General features: G+C 41.3%; 1 protein-coding gene and 1 pseudogene across 6 annotated transcripts in view; both read right to left on the bottom strand.

The window, feature by feature from the left end:
- GRIA1 (glutamate ionotropic receptor AMPA type subunit 1) overlaps positions 1–17,469 on the bottom strand; it is a 277,525-nt gene that overhangs the window by 163,662 nt on the left and 96,394 nt on the right. The window contains exon 1 of one of the 6 annotated variants that reach the window (XM_045185123.2): positions 8,629–8,647. The exons of the other annotated variants lie outside the window; for them this stretch is intronic. The gene's annotated coding sequence lies outside the window, so the exon portion shown is untranslated. Of the gene's footprint in view, positions 1–8,628; positions 8,648–17,469 lie in introns of those variants that run through there. 6 annotated transcript variants of the gene reach the window in all.
- On the bottom strand, positions 5,293–6,119 carry LOC112319689 (N6-Methyl-AMP deaminase pseudogene; annotated as a pseudogene).

Raw genomic sequence — 17,469 nt, 5'->3', positions numbered from 1 at the left:
CCATGGCCAAGGTATTAGCCTGGGAGGTCTGTTAATGTAGACTACTGGGCCCACCTCTGAAATTTCTGAGTCAGTTGGGTTGAAATTGGTAATTTGCATTTCTAACAGGTTTCATGCTGCTGGCCCTGGACCATTCTTTGGGAACCACTAACAGAATAAAGGAGATAAAAGAGGAACACTCTTGCCTGGGGAAGATATCATTAGTTCTATTTCTCAGCTCCCAGGCTGGCGATGATCTCCTTCTGAATCCTGCAAGCTACACTTGCAACTAATTCTCATTAAAGTCAAGAAAACTTACACGTTTAAGTGTCAGCTGCAGGACCTTGCTGAAGGATGAGAACAAGGCTTCTAAATTTTGCTGATGGAGCTTGAAACTTTTCCTTCTTTCTCAGTTGACAACTAGTGAAATTTCTTGATACTTTAATATTTCATAGTTAATACCATACTTTTGCAGGATACTTTATGTTTTTCCAGAGTACTTTCGTCTATGTTATCACATTTGATTCTTAAAATAACTGCTTCAGGGAAGGCAGGCAGGAATTAGCATGTCTCTTTGAATGACGAGGCAGAATGAACCAGGACCCAGAATCCTCAATTCATTGCCAGGTCTCTTTCCATGACACCACATAGTTTCTGTGCAAGAGTCAGTTCTGCCTTGGGCTCCCTTCATGTACTAAACCTTAATTCATTTCCGATTGTTGTGGGTGCTTTGAGCTGGAAGACATGATAAAGAGACCTACTCATCAGAAGGTTCTTAGGCATTTGGGAAAATACAGATTCCATTGACAGCATCAGGAAAGCTTTGGACTCTTTTCTCAAACAATACAGATGTGTAAATACATAATACGATTTACATAAGGTTGACGTTGTACATGGACTTCTTAGAGTCCAAGGCCGTTGTGCTTTGTGACTGTGAAAGGCACCATTCCCAATGCCCTGTGAAGACCAGCCACAAACCATGGAGCCAGAGCAGAGGTGATATATTCACTTTTTGGTTTGATTGGTTAGTTGGTTTTTGTGACTTTTAACAGATGAGTGAACTTAGATTCAAGAACTTAAGCAATTTGATTCACATACCACAGCCAAGTAACAGCAAAGTCAGGGTGGAAACTTGGACTTGGGGTGAGGAAACCAAACCTTTCACTCTCAGCTGGTCTTACTTACGGGCTGGGAGGCCTTACTCTTAACCCTTCCAAGATTCACTTTCCCTGTTTTACAGTAGGCATCAGAAAATCAAATAATGTTTCAGAACTGTATTATGATAGGGTGCTTTTAGTCTAAGTGAAAGAAAATATGTCAAGTGCTAACACAAGTTGTAGCACACAATAAGTACGAATTCTCTGGCTCTTGGGCTATTTTTCTTAGCTCCAGTCCATGTGTGACAATTGGATAAGTTTTTCTTTCTTTCAGGACAGGTAGGTGCTATCTCAGGTTAACCAGCAGCCAGCTAGCTATGTACATGCAGGCTGTATGTATCTATGACATTATGGATGTCATAACAATGGTGTTACTTATAACTGTGCTCAGGGGATCTGATGTTCCTTCAAGTGCCTGTGCCATTGTCCCATGTAGAATCTCAGGGACACTTGTCCTCTCTCTAAGCATGGGTGCAAAAATAGAAAAGAAAAAGTCTCACTAAAGGGGAGAAAACTTAGACCACAGTAGTATCTGGTTCTCCCTACATTTTTCAATGCTTATTTTAGCTTGTGTAAGATTCGTTCTTCACACTGCAAAAGAACCACATTATACTTCCTAATCTACAGAGGGTAATGATTTTCACCTGAATATTTTGTTCTGTATTTGCATCTAATTCACATTTAAAGTTAAGCAGAATTTGTAGGTCACTTCACTGCATACAGTTGATTGTGTTTTAAACATTAAAAAACATGATTCTTGTTTTAGTTAATCATTGGAACCGTAGAATGCCAGAAATGGGAAGAAACACAGAGGCTTCATCTAATTCCCTTTTATCAGGGGTCCCCAGCCTGCAGGTTGGGGACGGGTACCAGTCTGGGCCTGTTAGGAACCGGTCCGCACAGTAGGAGGTGAGCTTGAAAATAATGCACTCGAATCATCCTGAAACAATCCCCGTCCAGTCTGTGGAAAAAGTGTCTTCCAAGAAACCGGTCCCTGGTGCCCAAAAGGTTGGGGGCTGCTGCCTTATATCATAAGCAAGAGGTGGATGGTCTGGAATAGGGGAATGTCCTGAAGGTCAACAGTGAGTTCAAACAGTCAGCTGCAGAGCCTACACTTGAACTTAATTTCCTGCCTCCGAATTCAGTGTTCTCACCATGTTTGTCCTGTCCAGCCTCAGATATTAAGAGTCCAGAAAGGCCAAGCAATGGTAGTAGCATTTTCCCACTCTTAATTTTTCCTACTCATTATTTTTCTAAAAGAAATTTTGTGGACAGTGAGACAAAAATACATATTCCTTTTTCCATTTTCGACAAGTAGCTGTTCCTGGCTGTGCCCTGTTGCCTTGATAAGACTCCCATGATGCTTGCTCACCCTCACCTACACCTTCCATGAGCGGCAATCTATCTTTCTCCCCAGTACCATGGGCCACGTCACAGCACCCAGTTTTTAGAGCTGCTTGAAGTGCCTTTATAGAGGAGGTCTTGCCCATGGGAACAGTGCCCTAAATCAGCCTTTTGAAAGTAAGCTCTTCAGACTCCTCTACTACTCTACATGACTGGCTTGGTGAAATAAAATAACCACAGTGTTCAAATGCCTTAAATACAAATTGAGTTTGCAGGTTCCTGATGTATCCATTTCAGGATTCAACTCTCATTTCGTCTAATGACTCATAGTTGCAGTGGCCCCATTCCTGCAGAATCTTGGGGAAAGTGAGCACCTTGAGTGAGACATTTCCTTTTGTTAAAGAAGTTATCAGTAAAGAGGGAAAACAGTTTAAACCAAACTGCATTTCTGAGCACAGCTTTATCAAGCTGTTACGATCTGCTCCCGGCCTAAGTGAGGTCATGGCTGCGTGTTATCTAAGTCTGCAGAGAGGGACAGCTGAGTGAGCTGTGTGAGGTCATTATTTAGAAGTGCTTCCATTATGAGCATTGTCAGAAAATAGCATCTTTGAAAAAGTAGTAAACAAATTTCTCTTGTGACTAAATAATCTTACATATTTTGAAGAGAAAAGCCTAGTTCTATACGTGCCCCTGCTTTTGTAAAAAGAGCTTAATATACACAACTTTACTTTGGCAGTGTGGCAGCGTCACCGATGGTAAATACTTTTGGAGCTAGACCCTGTATTTTATACTTGTCCCTATTCTCCTTAATTTCCTGGAGTGGAACCTGATGCATAGAAGGCCTATGCTATCTGGTTGCTGATTAATAATGGGTATCATTAGTGTAGCTGATGACTCCTTTGAGGGCTCCTGAGGTGGCGGGTATTTTATTTTTTGTTTGTTTGTCTTGGTTCCCAGACAGCTTCACACTCGGTGAGTCTATAGTCTCTGCCGGGCCCTCCTTCCTTGCCCGCTCTCATTCCCTGCTGTCAGCAGTCATTGTTCACTCCTCCAGTCTCCACTCACTTGCTGCTTTTTCTGTCTGAGGTCTGTGGTTCAGTGACCAATGACCAGGTTCAGTGACACAGCCCGTTAAGTCACTTAGTTCACATTTATACCTCTTTGTAGTCAACATGCCCACAGGGTGCGAGAGTGGTGTAATTCTTTCACCTGGCTTAGAAAACATTTTATTCTGCATTTATATACTGACGTTTTCTAAAATTTTAGATTGTTTAAAGTCTGAAAGCTGGTGAAATGGAAATGCATGTAAGATAAAACGCAAACTGTCCCATGGGTAGTAATATTCTTAATTAGAAAGTTTAAACCCTAGATTCTACCTACCAACCCCTCCATCCTAGCCCCGCAGACATTTCTAGTCCGTCCACTTTTACCCTTTGTAAAGTGACAAAATTAAGCCAAATTTCAAATGGAATACGTTATCTTTGGGAAGAAAACCAATATCCCAGAAACCAAATAATCCTGTGTTACTCTCAAGTTGTTGCTATCTCCATCCCACACATAAATCTAGGCTCCTTTGATAATTACATAATAGGATGTGGGCATTCTAAGTTTAAGAGACAGTTTGAGGAAAATCAGAAGCCAAAAACATGGTGTGCGTGTGACAGGCAGGAGGGGTAGGTGGGTAGTGCTGCCAGCTGTTTAGGGGGGCAGGTGCAGAGTGAATCAGCAGGACTTAAAGGAGAGGAGACAGAAAGGAGGGCAGACCCAAATAACAGACATAAAGAGAAGGATAAGCAGTTTCAATCGGCCGTGGAGACCCACTGCAGGTATGAGATGAGAGGAATGGCCTCCCCTAAGTACACTTTACTTGTGTTATGGGCTGAAAGTCAGTGGTTCACTCAAAGGCAAGGGGACCAGTTAAGGGACCATGTGTTCCTGCACACCCACTCTCCCTGATCCCAGTTGCATGGACCAAATCACAGCTCTTCATGTTTCTGCTCAGCAAACCTCAGGAAAAGACTAGATGGCTAGAAGCAGAGGCAGTGCCGGTGTCATACTTCCAAATAAAAAAAGTTGGCTAATGACACACCACGCTTCCCTAGAAAGAATAAGCACCAGCAGCCCACATTCCCAGGGGACCAAAGGGCTGATTCACCCGATTCCCGAGAACAAAATGGCAGCTGCTGCAGAGCCTCTCCTGCATGTTTGGCAGAAAACTCGCACATCCTGGACTCAGACACACCCTGGACTAGTCATTTTGATGTCTGGCTTTTAAAAACAGGAATGGAGCATGATCTCACCAGATCTCTAATTTTTTGAGTGTTTGATTCCTTGGCTCAGAGGAATCTCCCAGCATTAAATACCCACTGACTTTCTGGTCAACACCGTGAGTCATCTTTATGCCCAAAGGCAGGACGTTTTTTCGTACATCTGTGCTTTTCCTCAGAAGTGTCCTTCTGTCTGACATGCCTTATTCTTCTAACTTTCCCCAGTAAAACTAGACAAGTAGCAGCAACAGCAGCAGTGGCCAGGACAGGCACTTGAGCATATGTAAAGAACAGAGCGCCCTGCTGACTTAGGAATGTGTTACCTCATTTCCTCTCTCCTACAATCCAGATTTTATCATCTCAAGGTGTAGATGAGAAAGGTGAGGTTCAGAGATAGTACATAACTTGCCTAGGTTCACACAGTCCAAAAATCCAGAGACAGGAATCTTAATGAGTACATGCTCCCTAACTAAACTTTATTTAAAAAAAATTTTAAATAATACTTATATTTTTAGAATAGTACTACTTCACACATGGGTTGCAACCTACAGGCCAGGGGGAGAAGGGACAGCGTTGTCTGGAGAACCCGAAGCCCTGAGCCTTGTCCAGCGGTGTCTGGTACTGCCTGACAGTGGCCTCCCCTTAGAGGGGTTGGGGAGTGTCCTGTGCCTGACTCTGTCAGGAAGCAGATCTAGGAGCCCGTGCGTTTCCTTCTTTGTATTTTGTCTGGCATCTCTGAAAAATGCAATGCCAACTTCAGAACTGCATTTTAGCTCCTAAAAGTGGTTCCAAGAAGTCTTTTCTTGTCCTGTCGTAGGGTCTCCACTGTGGTCAAGGCCAAGAACTGTCTCCTCAGTAGGAAGGAAGAACTCTGCAGGAAATTTAACAGTGCCCTTGGCTATGGAAGAGCCACTTCTTCTGTGCATTGCTGTCACGTACCCAGCAGCAACGTCTGTGTTTGCTGTTTTGGACTGCGTCATACCCTCAGGTACGGTTTACACATGTCTTCTGGTCATTCCTGTAGCATTTTCTCTTTGGTATGTTCCTTGTTCAGAAGCTTCCTTGTCAAGTTCCAAGGACTTAACACCATCATCTGTGAATTCTTGAATGACATCTTTTGCAATCATTAGAGTATCTTCAGGGCCAATAGTAAGCTGATGAATGATTTGAAACATCTGGAAACATCCTCTAAAGTTCTTTTCTTTACCTTGCCAATCAGTCAGCCAATCATGGATTTTAAGATTTGGCTTCTTGGCTATTAACTTCATGGATTAGTACCAATGGGTCCATTCAAGTGGGCTTGAAGGTCCACGTCAGATAATTCTGAGTAAGAGGTTGCCTTCCATGGCTCGTGTTCTTCTGCCTCCATCATAATTTAGCAGAATAAAGAGGTTTTCTCCAAACAATTTTATTCTTGATATAAATACCATGTGTTTTGGTTAGGAAGTTTTGTGGTGTTGAATTTTCTTCAAATGAATTGACATTTTGACAAGATTAGCTGTATATGTAGCTCTGGGCTCAGCTTTACCACAGTGACAACCCCAATCATGGGCCTGAGAAGCCTGTGAGCATCAGGTGGGGGCAGCACAGGTGTCAGTGACAGCAGGTCCCTGAACGAGAGTCCCTGCCACCTGTGGGTATGTACACAAGCTTTGCCCCGCTGGCAGATCTGGGACTGTGCATGGCATGCCCATTCATCCACGGTGACTACTGTGTCTGAGCCATGTGGCGCTGTGTGTGCACCCCCCCAACTCAACTTTTCAGAGGTTCTTTGTCCTGAAGCTTCAGTTAATGCCCCCAAATGCTCTCCTTTTGAATTCTGTTGTATATTAGTTGAATTTCATCTGGTAACAAGTTCTACCTAAAAGTCATTCATTCTATAAATATTTATTAAATAGCACATTATATACTAGGTACTGTGCTAGGGCACAATATCTTGGAGGAACACAGGTGGTTAGAATGCAGGATAAAGAGCATTATGATTAGGAGTCAGAAAAGGTTCCAAAGGGAGTGCAAAGGAAGGCACAGCTAATCTGCTCTGCAGGGTGTTTGAAGCCTTGCAAGAAGAAGTGTCACTGAATCTAGGACCTAAACACCAAGTAGTGGGGTGGCAGGTGAAGAATGGGAATATTTCAGACCCAGGCAAGCATATGCTTATGTGGAAAGGTTGAGTAGCTTTACTTGTATTGCTGCTTCTGTCCCTGCCTCTACCCGCAATACTGCCAACTCTTATAGTCCCAACATTCCTCTCACCCATAGATGGTAACCTCAGCATAATGGGGTGAATACATTAGGCATAGTTGGTTCCAGAGTCAAACCGAGCTGAGTTCAAGCTCCACCACTTCCTGGCTTTGTGACTTTGAAAAAAAAACCAGAGAAATTATCATCTGTAAACCTCAGTTTCTATGTCTGGAAGTGAAGATTAGCAGTAAGGCCATCATTTTAAGGTTGTTGCAAGTATAAAAACAACCTTATAATATATAAAGAGACATAGCACAGGACCTACACAAAGCAACTCCCCAATAACGATGGCTTTTACTGATAGTGGTAGGTACTACTAGGTCCTCCTAGATTCTGGCCTGTCCATGAAAGGAATCCGTCTCATTTCCGTCGTGTTCCTCATTGTGTCTTGAACTACACAAACTTAATAACAGGTATTCGGTACATGCCTACTGATGAATTTGCTGGTGTACATTTTCCATGAATTCATTCAACAAATATTTATTGAGCACTTACTATGAGTTTGGCACTGTTCCATATGCTGTGAATACAGCAGTGAGCCAGGCACACTCTTGGAGCTCTTGTCCTAGAATTCTGACCAGCAGTTTTATGGTTACTGACACGTTAGAATCAGGTTTGAAAAACATCAGCCAAAGCATAAGAATGATCTAAATTGTTAGTGATCATAACTGTAAACCCACTTGATGTTTCTGGAGAACTGGATTCCTTATCTTAAGACCTCTTCAACCAATTCAGTGTTTTTCCCTCTGCCACTGGGTCCTGCCTGCATCTAAAGTGATAATTTCCACCTCACTCCGCAATCTACACCACAGAGTCTCTCCCATAGTGCTTATCAGCTACAGAAGAGTTTCTTGATCATCTTCTGTCTTTCTACTACATTCTGCTGGTACCTGAGAGGCTGTCTGTTTGTATAGAAAGAGGATTATCAATCAAGCAATTTAGGTTTTAACCTCAGTTATGCTACTAATCAGTGTGGATGTGTTTTTCATTTATTGTTTCAATAACTATTAATGAAGTGCTTAGTAGAAGCACAGCATGGCCTCATTGAGCATTCAGGCTTGAGAGTCAATGCCTGGGTTAGGAACTGGCTCTGCTGCTTTCTGGCTCTATAATCGTGGCTGAGTGACTTGGCCACTCAGCTTCCTTAACTGCAAAATGGGGTAATAATCCCACCCACCTCACAGGATAGTTGTATTTAGTGAGTCAATGCATGCAAAAAAAAATCCTTGAATAGCGTGCCTAAAACTAGCACATTTCGAAAAAATGTCAGACACTATTATGTTATTATTAATATGTATTATTATTATCATACTCCAGGCACTGTATAGGGCACTGAAGAAGGAGTGGACAAAAGAGGGAAGGTCACGGCCCTTAGAGGTCTTGCTTTCTAATGGGTGAAGAACCATTAAACAACTAACCACTCAAATACGTACATGATTGCACGTTGTGATGGGAGCCAAGCAGGCAATGGGCAGGTGAGGGTGGTGGTCAGAGGAGTGCAGCTCGAGTGAGACCTAAAGAATAAACAGGGTGAGCGGCGAGGAAGAAGGCCCGTGTGCCTGTGTGTGGAGGCCCACCTGGGAAGGGAGGAGAGCACGTGTCCAGGCCCCGAGGCAGGGCCGAAGGGCTTGTGTGGTTACCTGGTGATGACTGAGGTGGAGCGGCCGTCAACACTGTGGGCAGGGTCCTGACCGTGCACTGCTGGCTGGGGAGTGTGGCTCTTGAAAATTATCCTAAGGGCAAAGGAAAGCCATTGACGGCATGTGATTTCCTTCTGGCATAGGGACTTCTCAAAAGTGAAGAAGAGGAGTGTATAAAATATTCTCTCGGCCCTGCCCAGTGTGGCTCATTTGGCTGGGAGTCACCCTGTACAGTGGAAGGTCACTGGTTTGATTCCCTGTCAGGGCAAATGCTTGGGTTGCAGGTTCACTTTCCAGGTGGTGTGCGTAGAGAGGCAAACAATTGATGGTTTTCTCTCACATCAGTGTTTCTCACCCTCCCTTTCTCCCTCCCTTTACCCTTCTCTAAAAATAAAGAAAATCTAAAATAAAATATTCTCTCCAGCCCCTTTAACACTGAAGAATATGAGATTCTATGATGGCTAATCCCCCAAAGTAGATATTTCTGGGAAAAGTAGAAAAAAATAAATAAGTGAAGGAAGAGAGGGAAATAAGGAAGGAGACAGGGAGATAAGAAAGAAGGAAAGGAGCTGATGACTAAAACTTCTGTGGAGACGTGAAGTCTGGAAATGAAATGTTGAATATTCAGCACAGATACAGACTTGGTACCTATTACATCTATATGCGTGTAGGTGTGTCTGACTTATGCATGTGTTTGTACGTTCACTGATTTGGCAGGAATCCAGACCGGGGGAGGCCTTTGCAAGGCAGACAAATAAGACTAATGGGCTGGAAACATTGGAGAAGGGAAAAAATGATACGTCAATCACTTTGGTTAAATGCATGATTACTGGATATGAAGACGCGTCTGGAATAGCTCCTGCCGGAAAGCTGGTGCTCAGGAATTGAAATGCTTGCTGAGGTGTGTGTGGTTCAGCAGCTCCTTTCAGGAGCTGCCGGGTGGAAATCAAACAGAATTGCATTAGGAGAGGAGTGGCTGAGGAAGTCCTCTCTGGAACAGAAATTTTTGTTGGGAGAGGAAAAATGAGTGTAGTCCAAAAAAGAACTGACTTCAGGAATGCTAATTTGTTCCAGCCTTCAGGAACCCAGAGGAAGTTGAGCACTTCTTGCTGTGATATTCAGATGCGGAGGTGAAAAGAGGCATGCAAGGCAGTGAAAATCAAAAATAAATAAGTGTTCTTTGGGCTCAGATTTCTCCTTTCCAGCTGAGTAGGACTGAATTTTAAGGATTTATGAAGGGAAAATACATACTGGTCCAACTCTGCAAACATTTTGGAATGCTAATACCTTCTCTGGCTTTCAGAACGCGTTGTTGATATGGGCCTGTATGGTGGGCTGTCCTATGGATCTTGTAGCAAATGCTGGGAAAAATACTGATCTGAGTTACCTCAGTGCAATGGGAAGTAAAAGGAGCCACTTACGCCTTATGAAAAGTTCTTTGCTGGTAAGGAAACGTGCATTGGCAATATGCCTCATTGTCTTAACTACTTCCCAGTTTACCAGTGGTTCAATAAGCATGTGCCTGATTTGAGTTAATAATAGCAGCGGCTGTTTAGTGGACATTTACAATATGTTTTAGGTACTTACAGCCTGTTAACTAATTGAATCTTCACAATGCATTACAAGATAAATTCCAACATTCCCACTTTACACATGAGGAAACAGAGGCTCAGAGAGGTTAAGGAACATGCACAAAGGCACATGTTTCTGGGACTGATAAACAGATCTGATTACCAAGCCCATGTTCCCTCTGGGCCCATATTTTCTTATTTATAAAATAGGGGTGGTTAATAATATCATCTTCAAATTCTCATGTTCCCCAAGCTCTCTCAGGAAGACTACAGATTCAGCAAGTTTAGTATCTCTGTTTGCTGTGCTTTTTTCTCCATGAGACACTCTCCCCTTCCAATCTCAGCACTTCAACACATTCAAAGATTTTTCTCCTATCAGAACTTTTTCTGGAATCATTCAGTTCCACAAAAGTATAAATAACAGAAAACAGAAATCAACATTTAGCAGTCATTCCTTACTTTTTTGCAGCTGGCAATCAAGGGCTCCCACTACCCCATTTCAGATCATTCCGGCATTGCTGAGAGGCAGACAAGGCAAGCAGGTTCCCTGGTTTGCAGATAAGAAACTAAGGCGTAGAGAGGGAGAGTGACTTGGCCAAGGTCACACAATGAGTTAAAAGCAGAATCACAACGACAGGCTCACACCTCCTAAACCCAGGCCAGGGGCCTTTCCTGGAGAAGCACACCATTTTCCTGAGCTGCAAGCCCCTGGGCCAGCAGGAAGCACGGAGGAGCACACGGCAGGTGATGGAACACTTTTCCTGCCAGTGTTCACTCTGCTGCAGCCAGAGTGTGTCAAGAGAAAAACAGGTCCAGATTTTCCCATGTTTTCTAAAACAGAAGCTAAGAAGCTGGATTTTCATATGCAAAGCCATGGTTTTTAAAAAGCTGCTTGAAACTTTGAAACCTCTGTGAGAACCAGCTATTACACATCTGCAACCTGGAGTCCCCACTGAGCAGGCAGTTTTCCAGCTCTGCCTCACACAGAACCGTGTTCGACTATGGCCGCAGGGATGTGGAGCTGAAAGCCCTTTCCGCCGCAGCCCATTGCTTGGGAGACCCAAACCGCAATCAGTCAAACCTCAGAGAACAGTGGAGATTTTGCACCCCAAACAATCTGGGTCAGACAGACACACTCCAAATGCGAAGAGCTGAGAAGATTGTGCCTGTGGTGGGCAGTAAACCAGCTCTCCAGGAGAGAAACATTGCATTAGTGTCTATGGTGTAAGCATTCCTACCATAGCAATAGATACTGATGGTTTACCAGTATGTTTGCAAAACGCGTGACTACTTAACAATTGGTACACTACAGTCCAGCACTTTCATATTGGTTGCATATCATAATTACTAGCAGCGTTTTTTAAAAATTCAGCTTCCCAGGCTCTACTCCAGATCTAACTGAGAAACTCTGTGGGTGGATCCTAGAAATTTGTGTTTTCAAAAATCTTTTTGAAATGAGCAGTAAGATTTGGAAATTCCCAATATAATTCCCACATTCAATTAAGAAAGAAATAGTCTTTTGAAGACAGCCTGTTTAGAAGTTTAAATGAAAGAGTGTAGAACAGAGATAAGAAAACCCAGGGCGCTGAGAGGTACAAGATAAACTTGTTAAATATTGTTGAATAGTTATACTAAGAAAACAAATTTAATTATACGTAACAGTTTTTATTTGAGTTCATCTATATGCCAGTCACTGTTTGAGGTACTTTATACTCACTGCTTTTTAAAGTCTTCACCACAACCCTTTGAGGTGAGTGTCATTGTTATTCCCATTTTAAAGATGGGGAAATTAAAACACAGAGAAAGTAAATACTTGCCAAGGTCACCACGTTAGTATATAAGAGAATCTGGATTGGAATCCAGGCAGCCTGGTTCTGGAGAACCACACTCTCAACCACAACCAGGAAAAGTGACTTCTCCCTGGAGGTAGAGATTATTTTGCATAGAGTAGCTCTATTCAGAATTTTTTCACTGAATTAGACTGAGCAAAGGACAGTTGTTCTGTTTTGGTTTTTGGTTTTTTTTAGGGTCACATATTTCTGTCTCCACAGGGAATTTGGAAGTCCTTGTAGGCTTTCTTCCATTCCAGGAAGACAAGGCCTATTGATTCCTGATCACTGGCAGGGAGAGCCGTATTTCCCACCTTACTTTTTGTGCCTTCGTGTTCACCTTACTTGAGACCCCAGAGGGCACTGATCCTCCTTACACTGCAGCTGTCCTGGGCATGGATGCCACACCCTGGGGGATGCACATCATCTGTTCCAAAGTCATCCTGCCCTCCGTTTCCATTCAACACTATCCTAGTCTCACCTCACAACTGAGACTAGAGGCCAGCTCTCAGTGCAGGTGTTCTGCTGGATAGGACAGTCCAGTGGTCCATTCTCACAGGGCAGCTGTGGGCCCATTAGACGCTCCAGCTCTCCCATGCACACCGACAGTCGAACGATAACCCCTACAAAGCTTTAGGAGCTCTCCCCCAGAAAAACAGTCTAAAAAAGCCAGACCACTCAACAAAACTAGCCTTCATTTCCCAAGTCTATAAAGCCAGATGTAGAAGACATAAACCCAGGAATGCCAAGTAGTGCCTTATTAGAATGCTTATCTTCTACTTTGTTTTAGAAAGGGTTTAAGGCAAGAGTCTCAATCCCTAATGCTGACAGTGGCTGGAATAATGGAAATGAGAAGTGACCCAACTAAAGGGGGGGACCACGGTCCGACTCCAACCTCTTGTGGGTACATCTGTCAATTTCTCAGAAGGCACAGGACTTCCACTTGTGTTAATGAGAAACTATATAATTTGGACCAATGGTCCCAGTGAGGACAACTAGGAAAGCTGGACACCTGCTTGAAGATGAACAAGAGCTAACAAGAGAGTAAAGGATTACAGAGCCAGGATCTAGGGCTGGAGGAAACACAGGGAGGTCAACCTTGTGCTTGGAGCAAACCTTTGCCCTGGGAACATTGACCAGTTCTAGAGGAAGCAGCTAAACTAGAGGAAGCAAGAATATGAATCTGGGGATTAGAGTTTGGCACCAAACACTGGTGGCAGCAAAAAGAGGCTGTTATATGATCACTTTGGTTTGACCCAAGATCTGTCCAATGGGAGTAAGGGTGAACTCCAATTCACCCTTACATGGGCGGGGATGACAATTTAGCTTTAAGTCGTATCAGTCTCTGAAACTAGACCAAAATGATGACAGATTGCTAGGACAACAAGGCAACCATATATTTATTAGGGGAAAAAAAGATAACATTACCCTAGGCCTCAAATTATTTCTGCAAAAAATCTGCAAATACAATGTCCAGCATGAAATAAAAAATAACCAGTTATACCAGAAGATAAAATAATATAAATAAAAATGAACAAAAAGAAAGCAAAAATAGGGACAAACCCTTAGGAACTCAAGCTATTAGAATAATCAGACATATTTTATAATCAACTATGCTTACTATCCTCTGAGAAGTAAAATATAAGATTGATAATTCCAGTTGACTATTGAAAAACCATTTAAAATAACCAAGGGAAAATTTCAAACTTGCAAAGTACAGAGGCTAACATCAGCAATTCAATAGGTAGAATGGCAGACTGGATGCAGATTGAAAGAGAATTAGTAAACTTCAGGATAGATCAAATGAAAACAGGGTTAAAGCACAGAAAGAGGGAAGGATGGAAAATACAGAAAGAATGTGGGAGATACGATGGATACAGTGGAAAACCCTAACATAGGAATAAAAAAGTGTCACAAGGAAAAAAGTAAGAGGAGGGTACAGAAATGATGTCTGAAGAGACGATGGCCAAGAGCCTTCCAAATCTGATACAAGACATGAAGACACAACTTCGAGAAGTCCAGTGTACCCAGAGCATGTTAAATAAAGAAACCACACGGAAGATTGCTGAAAACCAGGCAAAGGGCAGCTCTGAAATTATCCAGAATGAAGGGGGGTGGGAGTCAGATCACTGCAATGATCAACAGTAGGACTGACAGCTGACTCTCCCCGGGAAACAACTCAGTTATATCTTTAAAGTGCTGAAAGAAAGTAATTACAGCACAACTTTCTTTTCAAGAGAAAATGTGAAATAAAGACATTTTCACACGAATAAAATGAAATGTATTTGTCAACAATAGACTCACACTTAAGAAATACTAGAGAATATTATTCATGTAGAAGAAAAATTATTCCAGATGGAAACTTAGAGATGTAGAGTGAAATAAAAAAGAATAAAATTATAAATATACAGGTAAACATAAATATGGGTTGAATAAAACAGCAATAACAATAATGACATTATATTATTGAGTTTCAGAATATAAAAATTGTACTACAATATGGCATGTATGTTGGAAGGAAAAAACCGAAAATGTTCTAGCAGGGGTGTCCAACCTTTTGGTGTCTCTGAACCCCACTGGAAGAAGAACTGTTGTCTTGGGCCACACATTAAGTACATTGTGACACATAATCACAAAAAATATCTCATACTGTTTTAAGAAAATCTACGATTTTGTGCTGAGCCACATTCACAGCCCTCCTGCACTGCCGCAGGTTGGACACCCCTATCTGGGAAGAGGGTATAAGTGCCAGCCTATAATAATAGTTCAGAAGAATGACTCATGTAATTTCTAGTGAAACCACTGCAAGAAGTTAAGGGTGTCTAATTCACAAATTAATAGGGGAGTAAAAAGTGGAAAGAGTTAAAAGTTCATAAATCTGAAAAAAGTCAAGAAACAAATAATGCAGTTAAGCCTTTGTTTAGAGGGATATGTAAGGCTTAAAAACTCATATATTAGAAATGGGATGAAAAATGTAAAAAAAAAAAAAAAAAGCAGTAAGCAAAGCATCCATTTGAAGAAGTTTGAAAAAACCCTGCCAACTAAACATAAACAGGAAAGGAAATGAAGCGTAAAGATGATTGAAGTAAGAAATGGACAGTAGAAATGATCAACAAAGAATCTTAGAAAAGGTGGGAGGTAAGCCAGCACAGAAAGCACCAGTGCCAGTGATGGAAAAGGTGACATCACTACCAGTGCTACCTACACACACAGAGAAGACAACTGGAGGGTGTTATGAACAAGTTTTTGACAAGATATTTGAAACAATAGATGAAATGGACAAATTCTTAATATAATATGAATGGACAAAACTGGCACAGGACGAATGATAAAATTGACTAGTGCTGTAACTATTAAAGACAATTGAAGCTTTACCCCAAGAAAACTCCTGGCCCAGATGATCTCTTTTCTGAGTTTTATAGAACCGTTCAAGAATAAAAAACACCCACCTCACACAAACTCTCCTAGAGAATAGAATGGGGGCGTTCCCTTACTCTTCTTGTGAGGTCAGCATAACCCTGATACCAAATCAAACAAGGACATTATAAGAAAAGAAAATCATAGGAACTTTAGTCCACAATCAGGATGAAAAAATCTTAAAATATTAATAAACAGGAGACTAGAGATAATATTATGGCCAAGTTGGCAAAGGAAAACATAATGTCATTATTCATAGGTGACATGATTGTATTCATAGAAAACCTGAACACATGACAGAAAAATATTAGAATTACTAAGAGAGCAAGGTCACTGGTCACTGGATATAAAATCAGTATAAATGGAATAATTTCTATTTCAATATACAAGTAAAAACAATTCATTATAACAATATTTTAAAAGATACTGTTTATAATAACATCAAAAACCATTAAACACCTAGAAAATAAGTCTAACAAGAGATGTGCAAGGTCTCTAAAACATACTAAAAACTACAAAACGTTACTGAAAGAAATATAAGAAGACCTAAGTAAGTGAAGCAATATATTATGTTTATGGATTCAAGGACTCACTATTTAAATATATCAATTCTCCCAAACCGATATGTAAGTTAATTGCTATCCCAATTAAGTTCCCTGTAGATTTTTTTGTTTTTCATAATTTGACATGCTGATTCTAAAATTTGTATGAAAGTTTAAAAGTCTAACAACAGATTGAAAACAATTTGGAAGGAGAATAGGTGAAAATATTTGCTGTCCACTATATGAACACTTAGGTTAGATCTAAAACCTAAGACACACACACAGGTCAGGGGAATAGAAAAGAAAGACCAGAAACAGAGCCGTCTACTTGTATACTTAGTTATTTGATTTATGGCAAAGATGCCATTGCCGTTTAGTGGGGAAAGAATGATTTTTTTTTTTCAGTAAATGATGCCATACATTGAGTATCTACGTGGAAAAACTAATGCCAGATCCCTAAATCACAGCATACACAAAAATCAATTCCAGATGGATTGCTAATCCGAATGGGAAAACATAAAGACACAAGGAGTAATATGGAAGAATAGTTTAATACCTACGGGGAGGAAAGGTGTTCTTCAACAGGATATGAAACTATTCATACAGGGAAAAACCTGATGAATTGGACTGCATTAAAATGAACAATTTCTGTTTTGTACATCAAGAGATACCATTAAGAGGGTGAAAATGCAAGCTCCAGAAAGGAAGGAGAAATTTGCCACATACACATTTGACCAAGGGCTCACATCTAGAACACACGTATAAACAATAAGAAAAGGACAAACCAGTAGAAAATAAGGGAAAAGCATGAATTGTTACTACTTTAAAAAATATTTCAATAAATATATAAAATGAAGCTAAACCTCACAAATAATCAGGATAAATACAAATTAAAACCACAGTGAGCTATCACTATCCCCCCAGCAGAAGGGCCAAAGTTAAAATGACTGATAATCCCAAGTGTTTGAGAAAATTTGGAGCAGTGAGTTTTGTCACACTGACGGTGGGGGTGTAAATTGTACAGCTGCTTTGGAAGCTATTTGGCAGTGTCTGTTTAAAACTGAAGATTCTCATACCGCTCTTGGGTTTACATCTAACAAATACATACATGTGTGCACCAAGAAGCAGACACAAGAATATTTGTGGACTCATTATTCAATATTGTACAGACCAAATGTCCAGCAACAGTAGAATTATGGATGGATGAATTGTGACATACTCATACAATTGAATCCTGTACAGAAATGAAAATGGTAAACTAAACCAATATATAATAACATGGATGAAAGACAAAATCTTACCAGATGGCTCCCTTTTACTAAATTTCAAAAAGTACGCATAATAAAGCTCTAACATTTAAGAATGCATGCTTAGGAAGTCAGCCCATAAAGAAAAACAAAGCTACTATTGTCACAGTCAGATCCCCTTTGGTGGGACAGTGTGCAGGGCTGAGAAAGGGTCACGGGAAGCACTGAGGGGAGG

Source organism: Desmodus rotundus, chromosome 6 (genome assembly GCF_022682495.2).
Source record: "Desmodus rotundus isolate HL8 chromosome 6, HLdesRot8A.1, whole genome shotgun sequence".
In the NCBI taxonomy this organism is placed as follows: Eukaryota; Metazoa; Chordata; class Mammalia; order Chiroptera; family Phyllostomidae; genus Desmodus; species Desmodus rotundus.
Note: the sequence above shows the minus strand (reverse complement) of the source record. Positions and strands in the feature narration are given on the sequence as shown.